Here is a 12726-nt window from a genome sequence, read left to right on the forward strand (position 1 = left end):
TTAATCCATTTGAATGCCGTTCTGCTTCCTTTGGATGAAAATGCTGAGGCTAAAACCAAACAATACAAAAAAAAAATGAAAATAAAAAGCGGAGGGTAGACCAGGCACGGTGGCTCATGCCTGAAATCCCAGCACTCTGGGAGGCCAAGGTGGGCAGGTCGCCTGAGCTCAGGAATTGGAGACGAGCCTGGGCAACATGGCGAAACCTGACACAAGAGCAGAAAATCAAACACCGCATGTTCTCACTCATAGGCAGGTGTTGAACAATGAGAACACATGGACACAGGGAGGGGAGCATCACACACTGGGGTCAGTTGGGGGGAAATAGGGGAGGGACAGTGGGGGGTGGGGAGTTGGGGAGAGTTAACATGGGGAGAAATGCCAGATATAGGTGATGGGGAGGAAGGCAGCAAATCACGCTGCCACATGTGTTCCTATGCAACAATCTTGCATGTTCTTCACATGTACCCCAAAGCCTAAAATGCAATTAAAAAAATACAAAAATTAGCTGGGAGTGGTGGTGTGAACTTGTAGTCCCAGACACTTGGGAGGACTGAGGCAGGAGCATTGCTTGAACCCAGGAGGTCAAGGCTGCAGTGAACCGAGATTGCACCACTGCACTCCAACCTGGGTGACAAAGTGAGAATCTCTCTCTCCAAAAAAAAATTGCTGAGGCTCTCAGGCTCTTCCTCCTCTGCTTGCCCAGAGCCCTGGGGAAGGGATGAGGCCTATGCAACCTCATGGTGGTGGGGAGGAGGTGGTGTTCTCAGCCACAGTTCCCTGCTTGCCCTGGCAGTCCTCCAGCCAGTTGGTACTGCTTGCCCTGGGGTGATTGTTTGAGTGGGTGTGACCTGTGGTTGGTCTCACTGGGTCTGGCTAAAGTCCTGTTGTGTGCTCTGGGTGACCTGCCCTCATTTCAGTTTCCCCTGGTGCTAGAAAACTCTTTGAAGTCTGGCTGGCCTTTCATCCAGCCTTGGCTTTGCCTGCCTCTGGTAAGCAGAGAGGCTTGCTCTTTCTGGGTCCTCTCTACCGCGCTCTGTCTGACCATGTCTGACCTACCTAGGGGTGGGTTTGGTCCCTAGGTTTGTATGGGAGCACGCCAACCACAGATCCTCCTCTTTCAGGTTTACAAGGAGTCTTTTAAATATTGGCCCCACTCTGCCTTTGGAGTTAACCTGGCTTTCTTAGTTCTCCTTTCCCTACCTAGGTCAAACTCAGAAGAGTTGGAGGAGGGGAGATTAAGACAACCTTCACCATTTACTTCTTTCTCTCTCTGCTTTCCACAGTTCTCCACACTAAAAAAGGACAAGTCTTTCTTTCTTGTCGTTTTTTTTTTGTTTTTGTTTTTGAGACGGAGTCTTGCTCTGTTGCCAGGCTGAACTGCGGTGGCACAATCTCGGCTCACTGCAACCTCCACCTCCTGGGTTCAAGCGATTCTTCCGCCTCAGCCTGCCGAAAAGCTGGGACTACAGGCGCGTGCCAAATGCCCAGCTAATTTTTGTATTTTTAGTAGAGACGGGGTTTCACCATGTTGGCCAGGATGGTCTCGATCTCTTGACCTCGTGATCTGCCCGCCTCAGCCTCCCAAAGTGTTGGGATTACAGGCGTGAGCCACCGCGCCCGGCCTCTTTCTTTCTGTTCTATCTTCTTCCTGACTGTATCTAGCTAAATCTTAATGACAAGCAGGTTACTTTCTTTTTCTTTTTGTTTTTAAACCATATTGTAGTAGGGCACTGTGATCTGAAGTCTCCATGCTTGGTTGTTAAAATGCTAAGGTCTCACAAGGGAGTTCAGCAAATCCTTTTTTAAGTGGCTTCTATAAACCTACTTTCTGAAAGACAGAAGCAGAATGTTACTCTTTCTCTTGTTCTTCTATAATAAATGTAGACCTTCCATCTGGGCAAATCATTGGCTAGGGCAGATTAATGCGAAGATTTCTACCCAAGGAGAAATCTTTAACATTTTAATATTTTAAATGCACTTTATGTGTCCATTTCCAGCATGGCTGTAAATAAATTTACATTTATTAGCTTTATGGTTCTCTGACTATCCAGTGCCTGGGTTGCACCCAGATGTTGGTGGCCCTGGGCCTTGTCTTTCTGTTGATTTGGAATCGACAGTGGTGGCAGACCTTTAAGTCAAATGTTTCCTCTTGATCCCAAAGTGCCTTTTGCTTTCTCTAAAAGGGTCTTCCTTCCACTTATTTTTCCTTATCCTCTTCTCCAGCTTTGCTGTCAGATCTCTCTCTTTCTCTCTTTCTTTCTGCTCCTGCACTTGCACGTTGCTCCCTCACTGGACACACATATAAGCACGTGCGTACACACAAAAACATACGTCGTCACCTCCTCTTTGTTCATATATGTACATCTACAGTCCCCTGTTGCTTTAGCTGTTTTTCCAGGACTTTCTCTTTTGTCCTTTTATGTGTGTGAATATTGATTCTTTACTATTATGGTAGTCATTGCTGGAATTTATTGAACACCTGTTATCTACTAGTGATGAGAAAGGTCCTTTAATATTGTCTCTTTCATTTAATCCTCAGAATCACCATTGCATGTAGCAAGAAACCGAGGCTCAGTGAAGTTTTCAAAATCTGTGTTCAAGGATACAGAGCTCATCATTGGCAGAACAGGGGCTCGAACCCAGGTTTCATTGGCCCTAAATACATTCCACTAAAGAACATGGTTCTGAACAAAAATGTCAACTTTTGAGTGAAGATTTTATGTAAATTGAATTATAACAACTCTGAACATGAAACTCAAAAGTTATGATGACTGGTCTAAAAACTATCACTTTGAAGGGAAGAATGGGGAACTCCTTTTCAGAGATGATTAATGCTTGATGCAATTCTGCTAGAAGTGCTGACTAATGGTCTGATGACTACTTATTTTGATCTTAGTGTTGGTAGAGAGAACTTCACAAGCCAGGAAATGGAAAAAAAAAAAATACAGATTTTAGCCACTTAAAATTGCTAGCAGTGACGGTCTCCATATGATTTCGGTTCCAGCTTCTTTTCTTTTTTTTTTCTAGGCTAATTTAACCACTTCCTTCTCCATTCTTGAGAGTTTTGGAAATGTCTTTTGAGAGATAGAGTCTTGCCATGTTGGCTAGACTGGTCTCAAACTCCTGGCTTCAGTGATTCTCCTGCATCAGCCTCCCAAAGCACTGCTATTACAGGCATGAGCTATGCCTAGTCTCTGTTTTGTTCTTGCAGGCTAGATCATTTTCCTCTATTCTGGTTAGGTTATTATTAATTTAAAACATTATATTTAATTTTCCATTTTAAACCCTCTTTTCCCATCTATCCTTATTTTTCCCTTTTCTTATTCATATTTTTTACCTCCTTCTGGCTTTGTTTTGTGCATTCTTGCTCATAGTGCTCTGCCCCATTAGGTTACTGAAAATAAAAAGTACTGGAATCCTAATCTCTAAAATCCTGACCATCACAACTAGGGTCCTTTGAAGTTTGCTTTCAACTTTTGTGCAAAGATGCACAATTCATTCACCAGTCACAATTTGCCATTGTTGCATTTGGAGGTGGTATACAGAGCCCTGCTGGGTTTTTTATTCTCTGAGGTTTTGCTAAAAGATAATGGCTGGATCAAGGAAAAAACCTGATTAAGCACTCAATACAGAAAAAAAAAAATGTGAGTGACTGAGTGTGTGGGCATGCACATGCACGTGTGTTTTCGTGTGTGTGGATGGTGGGGGGTGTCTTCGAGAATGTTAGGGAGATGAATTCTCCCTAAAGTATGTTTAGTTATTTGATACAAAGTACTCCTTAGCATCCTCTGGAATCAAAGTGAACTTTCTATCAGATTAAAATGATGATTCAGAGTGGTTACGGGGCTGGCATTTTAAGAATTAGAGAGGAGAAAGAAATAGAGGAAGGAGAGTCTTCCAAGGATTGCATAAACTAAACTAAAGCATATTTAATCGCTTTGCTCTCATACTGACCTCTCCTTCCTTCTGATTTCCTTGATTGGTTTAAGGGAGAATGAAGAGGATTCTTTTAGAGCTTCCTATCTCATAATAAAGAAAGATTTCACAGGTTCCTGTTTCAGAGGAAGGGGATAGATCCTTTTAAAAGAGAACAATATCAGTTCCTAGCATGCCTGTCATTTTGAAATAGAGATTTTCTCTTTTCTTGCCCTTGGGCTACTGTGATTTTCAGGAAACTTTTCACGGGTGATATCAGAGGTACTTTGAAGAAAGGAATCTTGCTAATCCATTTTGATCCATGTGTAATACGGCAGTTATTGGTGAGCATAAGGTATTAATAATAACCAATTTCTATATGTCATATTTATTAACTGTTAAATTTTAAGAAAGTATTTGTATGAACACAGGGATATCCTTGACTCACATAGCCTCTGTATCTATGAGTTTTTATTTGTGTACGTGTCGTTCGACGCATGGGTCCCATGAAGAACAAATGTGTAGGTGATCCTTAAGCGTTTAAATCAACCATGATACCAGCGTGAGGTGACAGGCAGTGGTGTGCGTATCTCAGATGCGGCTGAGACTATTGACTCTCAAGATCCACCAAGCAGAAAAGTGAGATGTCCAGGCAGATCTGCTACTGGTTCTTTCCCCAATATTCTGCTTTATATTCTTTGGAAGAAATGCCATTTGCCCCCGCTGCAGTTGCCTAGAAAAAAAAAAAAAAAAGAGAGAGAGCGAGAGAGAGAAAAGGAAAAAGAATGCAGTGAGTATGCCGACCTTTGTAGACAAAGAAGTGGTCACCAGCCCACTTGGAAAAGGGCATGCATTCTGAGTCATTTTTCTACTTGTGATCAAGGCCTGGCTTTAACCATTGTGCCTCTCATTCCCCAGGCCCAGCCCTGCCCTTAATCAATAATAGGCTTTGGATTGAAATCGAGGAAAACCAATTAGCTGGTGGAGGTAATTGCATCCAAATAACTTCAGGGAAAATCAGTCATCAGGAACAGGAATGCCAAGCAGATAGAAAAGCTGGGAAAGAAAAGACAACAATTTAGTTTCTGATTGAGTCATCTTGTACTTTTACTTTTTTTTTTTTTTTTTTTTAATTCAAATTAAGGTCTTATTCGAAGGGTTTAAGTAGCTTTCAAAAAGAAAAGTTTAGAATTATAAAAAGAGCATTCTTTTCCTGTTAAGTAAAACAAGCATAATTAGTTGTTCAGGAAAATACTCCCTAGGAAACTATGTTGAAATAGCACAATATCCAAAAGCTCAGCCAATAGGGTGGTCAGAAAACCTCCTTGATGAATCAGGAAACATGACAATAGTGGGTTTCTGTCCCATTTTGTCCGCTTGGATTACTCTCTTTAAAATATCACCTTTAGGGATGTGTGGGCAGCTCCCTTCCTTCAGCTGTGATCTCCAAAGGAAACAGGGAGGTTTAATAGGAACTGTGGGATGCCAACATTCAGATCATTTTCAACTTCAAGAAAGGAAAACCAGGACAAAGATTTCCAACAATTTTAACAACACGCCTGTCATTGTCAGCAGGCTTAAAACGAATCACGTGGCTTTCAGCGTTTAGGAGGCAGACTAACTCCCTAAGAAGAAACTAAGTTTATAGAAAGCAAAGAGTAGGGTTAAAAAAAAAAACAGTTATTTGGTTGTCAGGGTAACTTTTCCTGATTGGAATAAGATAGACATGTTGCGAAAACACACGCGGTTCCTCTGAGCACACTTTTAAAATCTCTCTTGGGTTCAGACTTCGTAAGCGAGAAAAGGCGAAGTTTTATTTCTTGTACACAGAGCCATTGCAGAATAGAAAACCAGACAATTAAGAGTGTGGAGGAAGCATTTATTGACTTCTTTCTGACGGATTGCAGCGAGCAGTCACGGGATGGAACTGCTTCTGGCATTCAAACAGTTGAGGCTTCTAAGGTCAAAGCCACAAACCCTGAAGTAATGGGAAGCCATGCACATGCTTTCTGAAGTCAGGGAGCTTCTTTTAGAAGAGAATAGGAATTAGATTAAGCTAATGTTGCTTAACACGTGAAATTTGTTGTTAGCAAATTACGGAGTTCGGGATATTATCAGCTTCTACAGGGCATTCCAAACTTAGCACCAAAGCCTGGCGAGTATTAAAGAGCAGAGAAAAGCTTCAGTCAGGCTAGAGCAAAGAACTCCCAAAGCTCGTGTTAAGCGCAATTATAGGCTGCAAATGGGGAGGAGAGACCACGGAATCTGCATGTAAATGGCAAAGTCTACCAGCAACCTGATATTGGCTCTAAATTTAACTTTTATTTACATAATCAATGCATATAGAAAAATTAATAACTGCTGCTAAAATCTAAAAAACGTAACCCTCATTTTCAATATCCAGACCTAACATTATAACTGGTGCATAATAATCACTTAAGAAATGTTAGCCAGTTAAAAGTGTATATATGTATACAGATGTATAGCTCCTTTTTTCTTTAGAGACACGGTCTTGCTCTGTTGACCAGGCTGGAGTGTGGTGGGGCAATCACAGCTCATAGCAACCTTGAACTTCTCAAGCTTCCTGCCTCAGTCTCCTGAGTAGCAGGGGCTACAGGTGCATGCCACCAACCCTGGATAATTTTTAAATTTTTTATAGAGAAGAGATCTTGCTATATTACCTAGGCTGGTCATAAACTCCTGACCTCAAGCTCTCCTCCTGCCTCAGCCTCCTAAAGTGTTGGGATTACAGGTGTGAACCACCACACCCAGCCTTATCCAGCTAAAAAAAAAATCTGCTTTTATTGCTAAGTAATATATTGGGAATATTTTTTCATGTCAAGAAATGCATCTTGTGTCTGGGCATGGTGGCTCATGCCTATAATCCCAGCAATTTAGGAGGCCAATGCAAGAGGATCACTTGAGGCCAGGGGTTCAATAGCAGCCTGGGCAATACAGTAAGATCCTGTCTCAAAAAAAAATGTATATATCGATATAGATATAGATAGATAGATATATATAGATATAGGAGGCTGAGGCAGGAAGGTCTCTTGAGCACAGGAAGTTTAGGCGGCAGTGAGCCATGTTCACGCCACTGAACTCCAGCCTGGGTGACAGAGCAAGACCCTGTCTCAAGAAACAAATAGAAAACAAAAAAGAAATATATCTTGCTTTATTTTCTTTGTTTTACCACTAATAATCTGTATGTTTTATAACATAAGAGAGAATAGTGACTTTCTTTGCTCTATCTGTATATCAACAGATCTTATTTATAAATTCAGTGAAATCTCCTCTAGTGGGGAAGGAGATCATAAAAACAACAGAGACTTAAAGGGCAAAAAAATATGACCGAGATTGAATATGCACAGATTTATAGGAACATATGCAAAGATATGAATGAAAGAAATGACAATCCATTCTGAGCTTAGAAAAGAGAGATGGGCCCTTCCCTTCCTTCCTTATCATGCCCCCTTCCCCCTCTCTCCAGATGTGCTCTTGCTGGATTGGTCACTCCAGGATTTCCTGATTAGAATGAGGAAGCACAGCTGATCACGCCAGTAAGTTCAGATTGAGATCTCATCACCTTTTGACCTTCAGCCCCACCCTCTGTTTACCAGTCTGAAAGCTGGCACCCATGTCTCTAAATGGAAGTAAAAAGAAAGAAGGCAAAAAACCAAAGTGACATGTGCCAAGTGGCTGTCAGCTTTGCAAAGCCACACCTTGTTTCTGTCTTCCTGTGTAATGATGAGAACCAGTGCTTTGGGCCTTCATAGTTTAGGATGGAAACCGATCTGCAACGCGTGAAACAGAGGCCTGCCCAAGGCTACTATATTTCACTGAGAAAATAAAAGGCATCAGGTGGGACCGTCTTCATTCTCAACATCAAGTCAACAATCCTGCCTGCATGTTTCCCCATCTTCTTTTCTTATAGTTGTGTGCTTACCAAAGGCTATCCTCTCCAATTCTGTCCTGGGACTCAGCTGCTCTATCTACCAAATATTGTCCCTGTTTCTTCTCTTACTTTTTCTCCACCATCATTCATCTCTTTCCCCAACTACAAACATACTCTAATAGATATCAAGTCAAGAAGCAAGCGTAAATAAACAAAAAGACCTAGAATCCTCCATAAGCCCTTATTCCCCTTCGGCTACCACCTCCCCCCATTTTTACTTTCCCTTGTACAGTAAAACTAAAAGAGTTTTATGAATACGTATGCTGTCTTCACTGCCTGAACTCCATCTCTTCCTTCAGCACACTGCAGTCTGGCTTTTGTGTATTGCATTTGCTAAAATGATTTTTGCTCAAAGTTATCAATTGACTTCATGCTGACAAAACAATGGACATGTTTTTTGGCTTTTGTCAGCCTCTCAGTATTATCCCACGTGGTAGATAATTCTATCTTTTCTGACTTCGGTGACGCTTTGCTCTCGGGGATTTTCTTCTAGTATGCTGACTGCTCTTTCTCCATCTCTTTTTGCCAGCTCTCCTCCTCTAACTGGCTTCTACTTGTTTGATTTAGGGCTAGGTTCTGGATCCTCTGCTCTTTACTCTCCACATTTTCTCCCTAGTGATCTCATCCATATTCATGGCCCAAATTAGCATCTATATGCCGCTGATTCCTATTATGGAGATTGTGGTACACCACCCAGAGACTCCCTTTAAGACTAAGGCATTCATTTTCCCAACTGTTGAGAGTGTTGGCTGTTGGCAGCTCACAAGGATTTCCTCTTTGAGCCTCGTCCTCAGTTTAAGATTATATCCCTTTTTCTTTCTCTATTTCTATTTTTTTTCTGTTTTTTGAGACAGAGTCTCACTCTGTCACTGAGGCTGGAGTGCAGTGGTACCATCTCAGCTCAGCTCAGTGCAACCTCTGCCTCCAGGGTTTGCATGATTCTAGTGCCTCAGCCTTTTGGGTAGCTGGGACTATAAATGTGTAGCACCATGCCCAGCTTATTTTTATATTTTTTAGTAGAGATGGGGTTTCACCACGTTGACCACGCTGGTCTCGAACTCCTGGCCTCAAGTGACCTGTTCACTTTGGCCTCCTGATCTGCTGGGATTATAGGCATAAGCCATGGCAACCTGTTATGTATCCCTTTTGGACGAGCAGCCTGTATTCAATGCCGGTTGAAGCAAGAGTACAAAGCCTTGAGTTCAGGACAACTCTGAAGGATCATGCCAGTTCCAGGCTCCCTGGATTGGCTGAGGTCTCTGTTACAACTGCATCACAGTTGGCCTTCTCCCTCCGCCCAATCATGATTCTTTTACTCCCTTACAGACGTTGTTTCTAAGGACATTCTTGTAGTAGATACTGTGATGCACCACCCAAATGTCACTTTAGGAATAAGGAACTAATTGCCGTGGTATTGGAAATCCTGGGTAAACATACTCAGAGCTAAGGCCTCTTCAGGGCAGCTGACTCCCAATGACTGATCCAGTAGGGGCACCAAGGCTCCACTCTCGCACCTCAACTTGAGATAGCACTGAAGGGTCATCTTGATTCAGAAGTCCCCGCCCCAAAGAAAGGATACATAGTCTAATTTAATTCATCTCCAGAGACCCAGTGTCATCATATCATGACCCTCCTCTGCCCCTATGAGACTGGAGATTTACGAGGCCAGGTGACAAATAAGTGGGTACCTAAATTCCAGCTACAGTGGGTCCACAGACGCCTCCGGTGGTCATTTCTTAAATCTCCAAGTGAGAACTGACATACTGGCAGTTAGAAGAACTGCACTTTGTATCATTGACCTGTGGGGAACACCATATCATAGTGGAGGAGGCCAAGTGGAAACCTCTAGAAACTGTCCCTACATCCCTTCCCCCGGCTAAGGGAAGAAGCAGAGAAAAATTGCATCTTGGAGTAGAGGAGAAGCAGAAATTGATGGTACTGTTAAAGATCTAAAAACGCAGGGGTGGTGGTCACTACTCACTCTCATATCCTTATTTAGCAGCACCGGTCTGGCTCCTGCAGAAACTGGGTGATTCTGGAGAATAACTGCAGAACCACAGCTCAAACAAGAGATAGCCCCGGTTGTAGCTACTGTGCTGGATGTGGTTTTATTGCTAGATAAATAAGATAAAATAGGTTAATGAGATTTCGGGTACATGGTGTGTGGTTGTTGATTTGGGAAATGGATCCTTTTCTATTCCAGTTAGAAAGAAGTTCAGAGATAGTTTGCGTTCATATGACGTAATATTCAATTGCAGCTCCGACCCAGGGCTTTGTTGACCCTCTTCCTTGTATCATAATGTAATCTGAACATATTTGCATCATCTTGAAATTTCACTACAAGTCATGCTGATTAATTCCATCAGCAACATCATGCAGACTGGATTGTACTCTGGAAGACTTCATTAAGACACATGCAAGATAGACACTATCAAGATTTATTGACCTCTCACTTTGATGAAGTTTTTATGGATCTAGTGGTCTGGGGAACACTAGACTATCCCCTCCAAATTAAAAGACACATCTTGCATCCCTTATGACAAAGAAGCAAACTCAGTGTGTGGTAGGCATCTTTCAGTTATAGGTATATAAGATAACATATTATACACCTAGAAATAACACTAGCTTTGAGTGGGGCCCAGGGCAGGAAAAAGCCGTACACTAAAGCAATGCTGTGGTGCGAGCAGTTCTGTCATTTGGGCCAAATGACTGACACTGAATTTGCTGGAAATGTCAGAGGTGGGACTTCCCAAATCACAAATTATAGCAGGCCCAGCTGCAGTTCATCATAATGGTTTTTCTGAGGTCAAGCCCAAGTATGATCAGATGGCATGAGTATACAGTACCTCATTCTCCATAGTTGCACAAGTGTTCATTTCCCAGCTCACACCTATGGCCACATAAGGGACCTCATACAACCAGCTGATGGAGAAGGAAAAAGCATGAGCTTGGTTTATCAGTGACGGTGTCTGTATGTGTGTGCAAGCTCAATATAAACAGTGACTGTATTCCAGGTGCAATCCGAGTTTGCCTTGAAAGTGGAGACAGAAAAATTCCCAATGGGCAGAACTGTTGTAAATATACCGAGTCATCCACTTTGTGTCAAAGAAGTGGCCTGAAACAAAAATATATCAAAAATCCTGAGTAAGTGGAAAGTGACCTAGCTATCTGTTAAGGACACTGGAAGGAAAAGGACCGGAAGACTGAAGACCAGGAAGTCTCAGGTAGATATATGGAGGCAGAGGAAATGTGAAAGTGGGCATGAAGTGTAAAGATTTTTGTGTCACACATTAACCCTCACTTGCAAACATCCACCAGCAAAGAGGCACTGAACAACCAATTATTTAAAATTATTTGGCCAGTTGATGTTAGCTGGTGTTTGTCACTGGCCATCTTGTAACCAGTGCAAGAAGTGCCATAGTGGCAGAGATGGAAGCTTTGGATAGATCAGCTGCATGGACTTCTTACCAGGCTCAATATAGCTGTCGCCTCTTTTGAATATTCAAACTTTCAGTGGCAGAGACCAATGTGCTTTAGCCCTAATACGGCAATATGGCACTGTTCCTCAAGGAGGGCAGCCTGTGACTTGGCGGCAAGTCAACTACTCTGGGCCCCTTCCATCCAAGTAGTTGATTTGCCACCAAATCAACTATTAAATTCTGGAAGGGCCAGAATTGCATTCTCACAGCAACAGATACTGGTTCTGGGAGTGTAAAATCTCAGTCAGTACCACTCTCCAGGGGTAATTCTGTAACTACAGAATTACTGATTCTGTATCTAGGCCCGCACTCCCACAAACACAGCATTTGAGCAGGAAACCCACTTCAAAGAAGGAGGCACAGGAATGAGCCCATGAATCCATTTATTTCTTCTCTCATACCACATCATCCAGCAGTAGCTGATCTCATAGGCCCAGAGAATTTCAATAATGAATTGTATCAAATATTTAAGGTCAAAATAATTATATGTATATAATCATGTACTTGGGAGGCTGCCTGTCTCCCAAGTACCTAGTACTATAGACATGTGCTACCACACTGGGCTAACTTTTAAAAAATTATTATTATTATTATTATTATTGAGACAGTCTTACTCTGTCGCCCAGGCTGGAATGCAGGAGTTCGATCCCAGCTCACTGCATAACCTCATAACCTCCACCTATGAGGTTCAAGTGATTCTCATGCCTCTCCCGAGTAGTTGTTATTACATACGTGCCCCACCATGCCTCACAAATTTTTGTATTTCTAGAGATGGGGCTTTGCCATGTTGGCCAGGCTGGTCTTAAACTCCTGGCCTCAAGTGATGGGCTGCCTCAGCCTCCCAAAGTGCTGGGATTACAGGTGTGAGCCACCACGCCCAGCATTAAAAATTATTTTGTATAGACAGGGTCTCACTATGTTACTTAGGCTGGTGTCAAACTCCTGAGCCGTGATCCTCCCACCTCAGCCTCCCAAAGTGCTGGTACAGTATTATAGGTATGAGCCAACATACTCAGCTGAAATAATACAAATCTAACACAAACTTTTTTCTTTCTTTTGAGATAGGTTATTGCTTTGTTGCCCAGGCTGGAGTACAGTGGCACAATCATAGCTCACTGCAGCCTCAAACTCCTGGGCTCAAGGAATCCTTCCACCTCACCCTCATGAGTAACTGGGACTACAGGTGCATTGCACCATGTCTGGCTAATTTTCAAATTTTTTGTAGGGACAGAAAAAAATTTGCCTGTGTTGACCAGGTGGTCTCAACCTCAAGTGATCCTCCTGCCTCAGATTCCCAAGCGCTGGGCTTAAAGACGTGAGCTACCAAGTCCAGCCTGCAAACTTCTTAAAAAAGAGGAAAAGGGAACTGCCTTCTTT

The sequence above is a fragment of the Sapajus apella genome, unplaced genomic scaffold, assembly GCF_009761245.1.
Source record: "Sapajus apella isolate SASKATOON/1434 unplaced genomic scaffold, GSC_monkey_1.0 scaffold133, whole genome shotgun sequence".
NCBI classification, from domain to species: domain Eukaryota; kingdom Metazoa; phylum Chordata; class Mammalia; order Primates; family Cebidae; genus Sapajus; species Sapajus apella.